At 41.2% G+C, this 13,208-nt stretch overlaps 1 protein-coding gene across 11 annotated transcripts in view; it reads left to right on the forward strand.

Annotated features, from left to right (window-relative positions):
• cbfa2t3 (CBFA2/RUNX1 partner transcriptional co-repressor 3) overlaps positions 1-13,208 on the forward strand; it is a 56,484-nt gene that overhangs the window by 24,522 nt on the left and 18,754 nt on the right. The window lies entirely within an intron of this gene.

Genomic DNA, 13,208 nt, shown 5'->3' on the forward strand with positions numbered 1-13,208 from the left:
TTAAGTGAATGTAAACAGTTGAGGAAGAAAACGCATGTGTATCAGTTTATTGGATCCGTGCATCAGGTCTTAAAGTGACAGCAGCCTAATAAACCTGATGGGAGTCACTCCAAAGACTTTACATACAGGTAGTTCTTCAGTCACTTGGTTAATATGGAAGACGGCAGTGAAGGTAGTTATAGAACTATACAGCTCTATACAAGGGAAAACTTGAGGGAAAACTATATGAGAAAAACCTTGTCCTCCTCATCACCTGCACGCAAATTCGCCGGCTTCTGCAGCACATTAACTTATAAATGAATGCGGAAATGCGGACTTCAGTGGCCTTTACTTCCATATGACTGCGTTCTATCTTTGTTATTGTTTTTTGCACATGCACATCAGTTCAGGACTGTGACTAGTTATATCAGAATCTGATATTGGCCACATAATGTGAAGAGCCAAACAATAAATCAGAATTGAGCACTAAGGCTTGCAGTGTGAACGTAGCCACTCGCTTAGTCCATATTTAACATCTGATTAATGTTATATTTGATTGGCCTCCTAGTTGCTGATAAATAAGCTGATAAAGTGTGTCTCAGTACCTACTCAGGGGTGAAGGCTGTATATATCCTACTGTTATGGCAAATTGTCCCATCCGGTTGTCCTGCCGTGGCAAGCCCGGGCTCCCAGCGGGAGTGCCAGTGAGAGGGAGCAGCAGGGACGGGCAAGGGGGCAATTGCCATAGTTTCAGCCCTGTTTATCCTTCCAAACAGTGGGAAAGACGGCGATGGTGCAGTGAGCGCATGTGTTTGACATTACTGTGACATGGCGGCCTCTCTCGAGAGAAGGAGAATGTCAGAGAGCAGAGAAGCCGGCCAGCTTCCAAACATCTGGAGTAACAAAAAACACATTTACGCCACATTGTCGGAGCTGGGAGTTCACTCTGAGAGAAAACCACATCACTCTGAAATACACTCGCTCTACACGTTCTTTCCTTTACCCATATGTTCTCACAAGAAAAGGTGTTGTGCTATCTTAAAAACAAAATAGGTCAGCTTTAATATCTAGCTAGACTTCTGACTATTGGCATTAAGTCTGGTCCACTCTGCAGCCTATTGTGTCCAAGACCCGCCCACTTAGACAGGAAGAGACTGTCTGATGACATGTGAAGTGACCAATCACGATTTTTTATTATGAGATGTTTAAGAGCGGGTAAATCTGAATTTCTATAAACAAAACTGAATATAGCACAAGCACTGAGAAGCACAACACACCTGTAGCCAATCAGCAGTAGGGGGCGTGTCCACTCATGATGAGGGAAGAGAGAGTGAGCCAATCAGCAATAAGGGACATATCCACTCATGATAGGGGAGGAGAGAGTGTGAGAATGAGGGAGATGTGAAGAAAGACTGTAGAAAGAGAAATGCCTGAGAGACATTACAAAAAGAGAAAAGCTCTGAGGAATATCAATGGAAAAAGAAGGGTTATGATCAGGCAAGAGCTTTAGGACCCACGTTAATATTAGAAAAAACTTTTTTCTAATTTAAGTGCCTTGCATTTCTTTAACTAATGCTAAGAAGTTCGCAAACACTGCCAAATCCAGCAATTATAGATCTTTAAGTGCACATCGTCTCCCATCAGACTTATAGAAATCTAACAGTAAAGATAGCCAATCAGGTTAAAGCTGGCATTTTAAGAAAGCTCTTATCAGAGATATGGACACATACTTCTCAAATAAATAATAGACTGCTCAGACTGATGTTGCAAGATTGTTGGATCCTCATTTCTCTGTAATGAAAAACAGATCTGATCTGATCAAATAAGGGACATTGTAAACCTCTTTAAAAAATGGCTCCCACTATGATTTGGCTTGTTTTGTTTGGCTGATAAGCAAACTCTTGGTAAATAAGAAGGTGAGGAGGATAAAAGGATAAGTTGGCAGCGGAAGTATGGCTGAGAGACAGGGCACCAGCTGGAGTAATCCCTGCTGTAGAGGGGTTTATTAATCAAACAGTGTGGAAGTTCATATCACCGCTCCTGTCTGTGATAAAGCTAGTTCTTCGCTTCCTCTCTCGCCCTCAGCCAGTTAGTTATCACACACTTCTGAGTGGTAACTACAGATGAAGTTCAGTTATTAAGCCCTCACACACACGCACAATTCTCCTCACAATGATGTTAAAGTATTGAGAAGGGGCTCTGGGCTGGATTGGGGCTGGGAGACGTACGATGTAGCGTATTTGCACAAATTAAAGCAGCCGTTATCTCATGGAAACAGAAGCAGAGCGCCGGACTATCCTGTCATTCTTGAAATGGGTTTGAGCTGAATTTCACTGCGGCTCCAGTCTCTTACGAAGACCTTAATCTAACGCAGAGGTCTTCTCTGATCAGTTATTGTTCCACAACCAGGGATCCACCAGAAGGAAGTTTAATTTCCATACAAAAAAGGAACATTTTCAAAGCAAATGGAATTGGGAGAAACATTTTTTGTTGATGCCAGAATGTTCCAGCTGGAGGAGTGGGAAGGACTTTTAAGAGGATGTTCCTATATGGAAATGAATACAAATTCCTGCAGAGAGTTTATAATATCAAAAGTGTCTATTAAGTGGGACAAAAAATACCATAAGCTGCATCGATCCCCACCGTGGACACAGCAAATCAGAAAGACAAGGACAGTGAATGAATCTTTATTATTATTAATCTTGGCATATTTAGTCATCAATGGTGCGCCTATATAAGCAGCTCACTTATTTTGTATTTATATATTAATTTATATTTTATCTACAGTTTATCCTTCTTAACTATTTTTGTGTAATAAATGTTATTTCCTTAATTTCCTTAATCCTTTTGATTGATACTTTCTTTTCTTATGCGAATGGCGACCAGCATAAAGCTTTTTAAAAAAGATGCAAATGCAAATTATCACAGAATGATCCCATGCCGTATATTCCCAGTGTTCTGGATGTATATGATAGAGTTTTAGTGAAAAACAAACAGAAATTTAATGTATTATTTAATGAAAATCTTCTGTGCTCGACTGTGCGTTCATGAGACTCTGTTAGCGCCACAGTTCATTCCGACTCGACCAGAAAAACACACAAGTTGTGAGAAATCAAGATTAACAAAAACACAACATAAATACAACGTCTAGAAATCTCAAAAAAAGTATCCTTATACTTTCTTCCCTGAGTTCAGGAGCTCCACTTGTCTGATGCCAGTTGATAGATGCGAATGCAATAACTTGTTGCGATGAACACAAACAATGTATTGACCTACATGGATTGTATTTCATGTTGCTTTTTTGTTAATCTTAATTTCTCACAACTTGTGGTGAGTTGGAGCGAACTGCGGCACTAATAGAGTCACATGAACACAGTCGAGCACAGAAGACCAACGGCCAAGGGCGGGATTTTCTTTAAATAATACAAAAAAAAATAATAATAAATTTCACCAAACCCTATCGTATACCAATTGAAATGGGATGTTTAAAAGGATCCTCTTGATATTTTGACTACTAGACTACTGAAGAGGCTTTTTGTTGTTGTAGGCTTAATTTTGCATGTTTGTTATAATCTTTGCAATCTGTAACAAAATTGAGAAGCTGGCAAAAAATACCAAAATGACAATACCATTATTCAACAAATTACCATGGTTAATTGGTACTATAGTGGTAAAATGGTTTTTGGAGATGTACTATGGCAAAACCATGTTGTCAGGACAGATTCTAATAGGAATGGCATATTGTTTTTGGGATAGTCCAAAGATAATGCAATGATATTCTTTGAGGTAATACATGCAAGTACCATAATATATAAAAATGGTTGTTATTAAATACCAATGTACAAGTACCATTCTCGAGGATCACTGTACCATTACTACTTCAGTAACTTCATAGAAGAGCAGAACATTAATAAATATGCACTGTAGATAAAGATCCCTTTGGTTATGTATATATATTTGTTTGATATGTGTGTGAGTTGGGCAGGTTTCAGCCTTTTGTGCTCCATAAATCAGCAAGCTGTAATGACGCAAGAGCCAAAGCAAACAAGAGCAGTACTAGGCTACAGCTGGCCATAGCCTAAGAGAAAAAGAAAGAGAGAGAGTGAATACTGTGGAGAGACAGCAGCTGTCAGGCCCCGCATCGTGCACCTGTCACACAGGAAGTCAGGGCCTGCCACTATTTCCTGGATACGCCTCCTCAGCCAAACACTTCTGCTGTTTTCTCAGAGGATATATGAGGGAGAGAGAAGAAAAAGAGCTAGTTATCCTAGTCAGGGAATTAGAATGAAAAAAGGAAGAGAAACGAAGTAAGTCAGTTGTGAGTAGAGTCAGTAGAGCCGGATCCTGACTGTGAAATAGATATATTTTAGAATGAAATACTACTGCACTGCATACTGTGCACTATATACTGCCTTCGGCACAAAACAATATGGGAATCAGTACACAGCATTCAGCTGTAAAGAATTGTTGCTACATGAAACATTTGGCAGTCTAATCAAATAATGAGTCAATAAGGTTAAGGCTGATGGCCTGAGGATATACACATTTTGATGGATGTAGACGGTCTTTTTGGCAGGAGAACTATGGGACAATGCTATTCAGGGTATATTGCTGCAGATGATAAACACTGACCAGAAGAAACACACACAACCACCTTTACATTTCACACAACTCATTTACATTTCATCCTTCTCCCAGGTAATAGTCATCCATGTGACAGGATGTGACATCACTTCTAGCTCAGTAACAGATGGTGAGCATGGTAGCTTGGCATTATAGCCACTCTTGTTTTTCTTCCAGTCATGTGAGCAGGGGATCTGTGGTGTGTGTGTGTGTGTTTTGCTTGGCACGCGTCCTCTTTGTTTGTTAGGATTGTCAAGGCGGGTCCTCTGGAGGGCTTCTGTGTCTAATTCCCCAGCCGCCCCTCACGCTGCCTGTATGCAATTAACAGAGTAATTAAAAGCTTGATGAGCTAATTGGTGTTGGGTGAAGCTGCAGGTGTTTTGATTGGGGAGCTTGTTTGTGGAAGTGCGGAGAGCAAACAGATTCCTGTCATAGATCATTTTGTCTCTTTTTCCCCCACTATTAAAGTAATACATGAGTTTAGGGAAAGCGGAGCTATTATAATTATTTATCAGCCTTGATGGGAAAACTGTAATCGTTCCATAATGATCATTCTTGTATGGCTGAAGGACAAGCGTGTCTTATTATTTGTCTAAGCACTAATAAAACAGCCATTAGAATTATGGCTCTCTTAGAAGAACAAAATTGTTTCATTCTTTTGTGTAGCTTAATGTTTTTCCCTAACTAAGCTTCCAGCATCAAGCAAACTCTCTCTCTCTCTCTCTCTCTCTCTCTCTCTCTCAGAGAGATGATGTTTAATGTAAGGTTACGAAGAGTACGATTTTAGGCCAGTGAGATTCTACTATTTGTCCATTGACCAATAGAAAGTTGATGTCAGAGTGAATGTCATTTAACGACTGTGACAGCGATGTGCAACAAGACAGTTTGTCAGCCCAGAGTGTATGCATAATTCACAGTCTTTCACTTTCTTCCTCATCCTTGACCATTTTTTTTTGATGGGGGGGGGGTCTTATCTTTCTGCTCTCACTAAAGATCTGCTCTCACTGGTTGTGTCCGAAATCGCCCCCTATACCCTTAAACTATTTCAGGGGACAGCCATTTGTAGTGGTGCCCGAAACCATAGTGGACGTTATCGAGTCAATCCCACTCATTCAATCCCACAATGCACCGCAATAACAAGTGTACAACTGATGTACACTCAATTGTGAGAGAATACCCATAATGCACTGTGAGAGTCGCACGTTGAATGAATTCCCCACGTCTCACCAGAAGATGGCACCCGCAGCCGAATCATCCATCCATCCATCCATTTTCCAAACTGCTGGTCCAATATGGGTACAGCATAATATCATACAGGTATAAATTCCTTTTTAATTGATTATTAAATTGTTTAATTAAGGTTTATACATGCTAGTTTGCTAAGTTTCAAATGATTATTAAACACAAAGCACAAACTATGCGAAAGTGGCATCCCTTCCAGCACACTCAGTGTCCACATTCACTCACTCGTTTTCATTCACTCCCTCAAGTGGACTATATTAGTGGAGTAATGTAGGGAATAGTGAATGAGGGAATAAGGGGCGATTTTGAACACAGCCTCTGTCTTTGAATATCAGTTGACAGATGTGTTGGTGATGGCTGTATGCCTGCATTACTCTTGGTCCCCAGGTGTCTGCGCTGAGGCTGAGGAGGTTCCTGTGTGTGTGTGTGTGTGCTTGTGAGAGTTTGTGACAGTTATTGATGTTCAGGTGTGTGAGCTCTGAACAGCAACACACACTGTGAACATGCTTCCTCCACCTCAAGCACAACGGTTACTTCAGGCAGCACAGGAAACAACTACAAACACAACAAGTCCACAGAAGGGTGGAGAGACACGAGAGTCAGAATGTTGTCTTGGACTGTTAAACGGACAGATTCTACACACTGAAAAAACCCAGACCACTTACATGAAGCTAAACAACAAGCACCTTGTGTGAATTTGCACTTGCATGTTCCATATTCCTGTAGAAGTGGCCAAGCACTCGATTGGTGCCCAGCGCTGTCCTAACACACTCCAGATGGGCCGAGCTGGGGAGTTGTTCTTGGCACGTCCCGGCTCGGCTGAATGTCACAAATACTTTCCTTTATTTAGGAATGGCTAAGGCCGGGCGGCTGAGGAGAGGATAGGAGGGAGTAGGGTAGAGAGCAACTCGGCAACATCTGGATTTTATTAGCAGCCATTGGGAGAAATCTGAAAAGGAAGTTTTTTTCTTTCTTGCCTTTTGGGGTAGTGTTGGGCTTTCCAGAATCCTGACCACTGATTACACCCTCCCTGCGGAGAACAGATGGCACTGAGACTTCAGTACAATTTTATCAATAATCAGAATACAATTCGAGAGAGAATGTGAGAAACAGTGCATGCTGCTCCATAGCATGAGATGCTGATGTTCCAGGCTTTTTAACTTGCCTGACCAGTAAGAACTCCTTGGTCAATCATCTTACCAAAAAGGCACTTTTTGGTAGACCAGTTTTACCAGCTTTATTCAAGGTGGTTAAGCTGTACACGCATCAAATCAGCATAAACCAGCTTGGACCAGCAAGATAAGAGGAAGGCACCCCCTGAAGTAGACCATGACTTTGCTTTGTAGGACTTGTTCTTGAATCAACATCCTTGTTGCTCAGGTTTGGCTGGTCAGCTTTGGCAATTAGCCCCTGCTAGTAGATGCCATTATGAACCATTCTGCCACTGGAAATGTTAAATGGATAGCTTTCTCAAGGTATAGCTATTGCTACAGCTTTAGGGACAGGAAAAGATTCAACATTCTTCTCAATGGATCATTTCTCTCTGATTTTAGGCATAAGTAATGATTAGGTTTAGGGATATGGTTAAGAGTAGGGTTAGGACTATGTCTAGAACCTTGACATAGGACAAGAATGTTCATCCAGGAACATATCCTTCATTGCTAAAACAGAGTAAATCCCCTTGAAAGTGTGTTTGGATAAAATCTGTCAATAAACAGGTTTCCTTTTGCTCTGTTCATAAAGTGTTATAGTCAAGCTGAGCTGAGATATTCCCCTCTTACCACTTCCTAGATGAGGTGAAACCCAAGAGAACAACATTTAGCATATGTCTTCCACATAACAGAAGGATATGAGGATCTCTTTGGAACTGCGACAAGAGAATAATGTGTCTGTACACTCTTTAACAGAACTGTACTGTGGCTATACATGCTCCATTTTTGGTGACCCCAACATTCTTTCCCACACACGCGTACATGCTGGACGTCTCTCTCACACAAATACATGAGTCTCAGGGCCCAGGGGTCTGTTCAGCTTGTGCCTAAATACGCATTTATTGCCATCTGAATGTTTGTTTTCTCAAAAAAATATTTGCTCAGCTGAAGACGCCTGCTTAGGCTCACAGAGAGTGTGTTTGTGTGTGTGTGCACTCTCACCCTTATTGTACTTTGAGTTGTAAATAATTGAGAGATAAGTTCAATGTGGAGAGCACATGATGCTGGCCAATTAGATGTAGACAAGTTGACTTTCTAATTCTGTTCCAAAACATAATGAGCTGCCTTGCTGTCTACTACCTACAGTATATAGACAGCTGCCTTCTAAGGGGGCCATTTTTTGATTAGATTAGAAATATTTTATCCAAACTTTTCAGCAATTAATGACATTTGAAATTGACAGTTAACATTTGTTTCATTTTTTTTCTTGAAATTCGTCACGTTCCTTTCTGAGATTGCGGCAAAGGACACATGCAAGGCTGCCTTAGATTTTGGCCAAAATAAGTTACAGCATGTTAGAAGGCAGCATAATGTTGCCGAACAGACTTTGCATCGGAAACGCACGTGATGTGGTCTGGGTAAACATACACTTCCAATACTAGTTCACACAGGCTCCTACAAAGACATCTTTGGGGAAGGACCCTTGGGATATTGTCCGGTCAGATCTAAGCCTTGTGGCAATGTCTCTTTCTTCAGCATGAAGATTTTAGTATATGAGGTCTACAGAGGAGCTTTGGATGATGACGAGGAGAGATGGTGGGATGGCTGGGGCGAGGGATAGCGGACGGACGGGTCTTGAAGTGCCGGCCAGGGGTCGAGGGCTGTAATCCTGCTGTTTTGATGAGAGGCCTCTGTTTGTGTGGACTCGGCAGCGGCCTGATGGGGAGCAGATGTGGGAAGGCAGGCGGTCGGGCACAGAGCCAGAGCAGCTGGGAGAAATTAAAAACAAGAGCATTCCTAGAGACTGGGGGAATTACAGAGGGGTGGATGGAAGGGGGGGGGAGTGTAGTTACAGGGACAGGGAAAAGAAGCCATGTGAAGGGAGAGAGGGTTACCTTGAGGGGCTTTTCATTGTGTTTGAGTGAAAGGTAGCTCAGTACGGACTAATGGCTGGAATAAATGCCAGTGTGAGCAAGGAACCACGTCACATGCACACGTGTACCCAGCTATCGAAATGAGGTCATACACTAGACTTCTGCTGTTTTTATATAAGTAGAATTATAATGACTACAGACTAACCTAAACTGTAAACCTAAAAGAGATTTTACCTTTGATGATAACCCTTAGTTTTGTAAGTTTTAGCGACTTCTAACTATATATAGCTAAATAAAGCCTTCCACATACACACATCTCACAAACTCTAAAAAGAGCAAATCACAGAAACCAGAATTCTGGGCTTGTCATTATATGACGGATTCTTGTGTGTTTGGATCTTTTACTGAGAGCAAATGTTCGCTGATCTCAAAAGACTCCAAAAAGTTACAGAATTACAGACAGGGATGCTTTTGTGGTGTGGTTTTTCTTTTTAATCTGATTATAGCACAAAAGCAGATGGACAAGGTTAGTTTTAGCTGTCCTATAAGTGAGCGTTTTCCTCCAGACATCAAGCATATGGTCAAGGCGGAAGCCCAGAGAGACTGCTTTAACATCATTACAGAATCACAGCAATGAAGATCAAGTCAAATATCTGTAGGAGGTCTGTTAAAAGCGTATTGCATTGTGAGCTAGATCTATTTGGCTTATTGATCTCACAGTATGGCTCTTCCGTCTCATAGAGGTATAATTGACTGTGTATGCACATGCTTTATTTTTTTAAGCAAGAAGGTACACCCAGAGTAATGGAGTTCTTAGTTGTTTCATTAAAATATCAATCCACCTCCGTTTCCCATGCTGGTCTGAGCATGCAAAGCAAACCTCTCTCGGTCTCTCTTACTATCTCCTAAACTCAAGGCTGAGATATTAAAACATGATTTGTGAGCAATACACTGTGCTGCTTTTACAGATGCTGAATCTTCCGTTCGGTTAGCACCGTCTCTCTTTGTATCTTATCTAAGTAATTCTTTGTTTGGGCTTTATGGAAGCACAGATGGTCAGAGAAGGGGCTCATACATGGACTTTCTAATGTATTAAAAGTGAAATCCAGTGCCCCGTGTGTGTGTGTGTGTGTGTGTGTGTGTCCTACCGTGTCCTTTAGCTGGTCAGATTAATCAGATATCTGTAATCCCACAGTGGATACAGGCAGAGCAGGGCAGACTTGCCTCTCTCACATTGTGTCCGCATATATTCCACAGCGCCTCTGTCTCTTTCTCAGTCCTCCTGTGGGAGTTCATGCCACTGCAGCCAGGCCATGGCAACTTCCAGAATCCCCTGAGAATGGATGCAGGAATTACCACATGTTGCTCCCCTAAGAGTAAATTAAAAAGAAGTGATTATGGCCTGTTTTTCTGTCAGGAAGCTTTAAAGCAGCAGCCCTTGGAGGGAATGGATTTTATTCATCTTTTTAAATTTAAATAATTTCAAATTACAGAGATCGTGCACATCTCTGACTTCCTTCTTATAGGCCATCATATAGTTCCTATTGAAAACTAACATTAACATTTCCTCAGGTTATGAGTGACTGATGTGTGTCTGTGTGAATGTTTGCTGGCCTGTTCTTTGTTTAATGGCCCCTCTGAGACTACAAGCTGCTGGGCTGAGTGACAGATGGACAGGCAGGGCTTGTGGCCTTAGCAGGATCTCTCTCTACCTGTCTACATTTGGCAATGACAGGGACAGCGACGCACAGAGCAGTGCACCGTTAACCCCGCACGGCAGGCCAGCTAGTGCCTATTTTGGTCAGTGCGGCATTAGTCCTAATACCTTGTTATGTTTATTGCCCTGGGGTCGATCTTTAGATGATAATTTTTCTTTTCACATGTATCGTTCTTTATTAAAGGATTAGTTCACTCCAGAATTAAATTTTCCTGATAATTTACTCACCCCCATGTCATCTAAGATGTTTGTCTTTCTTTCTTCAGTCGAAAAAAAAAATAATGTTTTTTGAGAAAAACATTCCAGTATTTTTTTCCATATAGTGGACTTCAACAGGGTACAATGGTTTGAAGGTCCAAATTGCAGTTTGATCCCAGACGAGGAATAAGGGTCTTATCTAGCGAAACGATCTGTCATTTTCAAAAAAAAAAAAATTATATACTTCTTAACCACAAATGCTCGTCTTGCACTGCTCTGTGATGCTCCACGCATTACGTAATCACGTTGGAAATGTCACACGTGACGTAGGCGGAAGTACCGAGCAAGTGTTCACAAAGTGAACGTGCAAAGACTAACGGCCTTTACAAAAAAAAGGTAAAACAACGATGTCGGACGATTTTGAAGTTGGAGGAGAAAATGAGATGGAGTTTTTCGCCCTACCGTGGTACTTCCACCTACATCACAAGTGACCTTTCCAACATGATTACGTAATGTGTGGTGCATCGCAGAGCAGTGCAAGATGAGCATTTGTGGTTAAAAAGTATATAACTTTTAAGTTTTTTAGAAAATGACAGATCATTTCTCTAGATAAGACCCTTATTCCTCGTCTGGGATCGTGTAGAGCTCTTTGAAGCTGCACTGAAACTGACATTTAGACTTTCAACCCGTCGATCCCCAGTGAAGTCCACTATATGGAGAAAAATCCTGGAATGTTTTCCTCAAAAACTTTAATTTCTTTTCGACTGAAGAAAGAAAGACATGAACATCTTGGATGACATGGGGGTGAGTAAATTATCAGGAAATTTGAATTCTGAAGTGAACTAATCCTTTAACATTTGAAGACAATTGCTTTGTCTCAAATGGTTGGTGATATGAAGAACCCCAAAACCACTTAACAGATGTCAATTTTCTGAGTAGAACAACAAACGATAAATCCTGTATTGTGCATTTTAAAAGAAATTACATAATAGACATTTTGTTGGTTGCTTGAATTCTATGTCTGTAAAAATGCACTAGGTAGCTCCGCCCATCATGAATTGTCATTGGTTTAAATTCCCATTATGTAAAGGTATTCAATTAATGCAGCTCCTCTGATTTTTGAATTATGTGATTACAGGCAGCATAAATATCAAGCATGTTATGATTGGATGCTATTTTGACACTTTCCATAGCACTTTTGTTATCAGTGAGGACAGAATGTTACCTGGTGGCGGAAAATTGTAGTATGAGGCCTGCTTAGAACATGCAATAAGATTGAGAGTAGAAACAGCACAAATGTTGTGCTCCTCAGGACCCTCAACATGTCCCCTGTGCCGAGGCGGCCCCTAACCCACAGACCAGCTTCATACCCTGTCACCCTCCTGCAGCTGTCATCCCTCTAAGGTCGAGTACCAATTATCTGGCTGTTAGTAGTTTGGCTGTGACCCTGTACGTTTAGTTATTTTTGCACATGACATCTCGGCCGGGCGGTGGGGGCTTTCTCCGAACATGGCCTGGGCTGGTGGCCCTAGCAAACGGCCAGGGTGTTGTGCTGTTTTTCGGGAGGTCTATCTGACTGAAGGTGACAGTGGACAGAAGTGGGGGCAACTGATCCACAGTGAGTGACAGCACTGAGACAAGAGGCGCCTGTCAGAGAGCCTGCTGCTCAACACATGCTGTGTACAGCCTCACACAGAATGGTGAAACATTTAATGTTTACTTTTGTGCATTTACTGTACTTGATCTATGTTAAATGGTATAACGCTCTTTTGGACATGGATTATTGTAATACCATGTTTTTTGGACATGCAAATTCTTTGAAATATCATAAAGTTCTCAGCATGGTATGTGCATTTGGCAATTATAATTGATGAGAAAGGAGTTACAGGGTTACACACAAAATGATTTGATTTGCAAAACTGAATATTGTCATCAGCATATAAAATGTATTACAACAAAGCAAAAGCGCAAAAGTTATACAGTAACAAAACAGTCTCATAGATGGATCATTACAGTAACATACAGTGATTATAAAATCCATCCCAAACTAGCACATGCAAAATTTATACACATTTATCAGATCTTTCCATCTTATGGTCTCTAGAATAAATGAGCATTGAAGTTCTTCTCTCAGAGTTTGTGGCATCTAAAGTGTCCCTCTCGGCGACAGACGATGGTAAGGAGTAGCAAATGTGAGCTGTCACCAGTGATGTTGTGTGCTAAACTCTGTACCATCTGATGGTATTTCTTTTGGAATATCTGTCCTTTCAAACACACACACACACACACACACACATTAACATCAGCACTGATATACACATCACCTGATGATAAAAATTTGCTCACATGTCATTTCACAGTGCCCAAAAACACCAACAGGGCTGACACTGATCCAACAAAACCACTGTTGGAATTTGATGCTTG

Source organism: Ctenopharyngodon idella, chromosome 7 (assembly GCF_019924925.1).
Source record: "Ctenopharyngodon idella isolate HZGC_01 chromosome 7, HZGC01, whole genome shotgun sequence".
Classification (NCBI taxonomy): domain Eukaryota; kingdom Metazoa; phylum Chordata; class Actinopteri; order Cypriniformes; family Xenocyprididae; genus Ctenopharyngodon; species Ctenopharyngodon idella.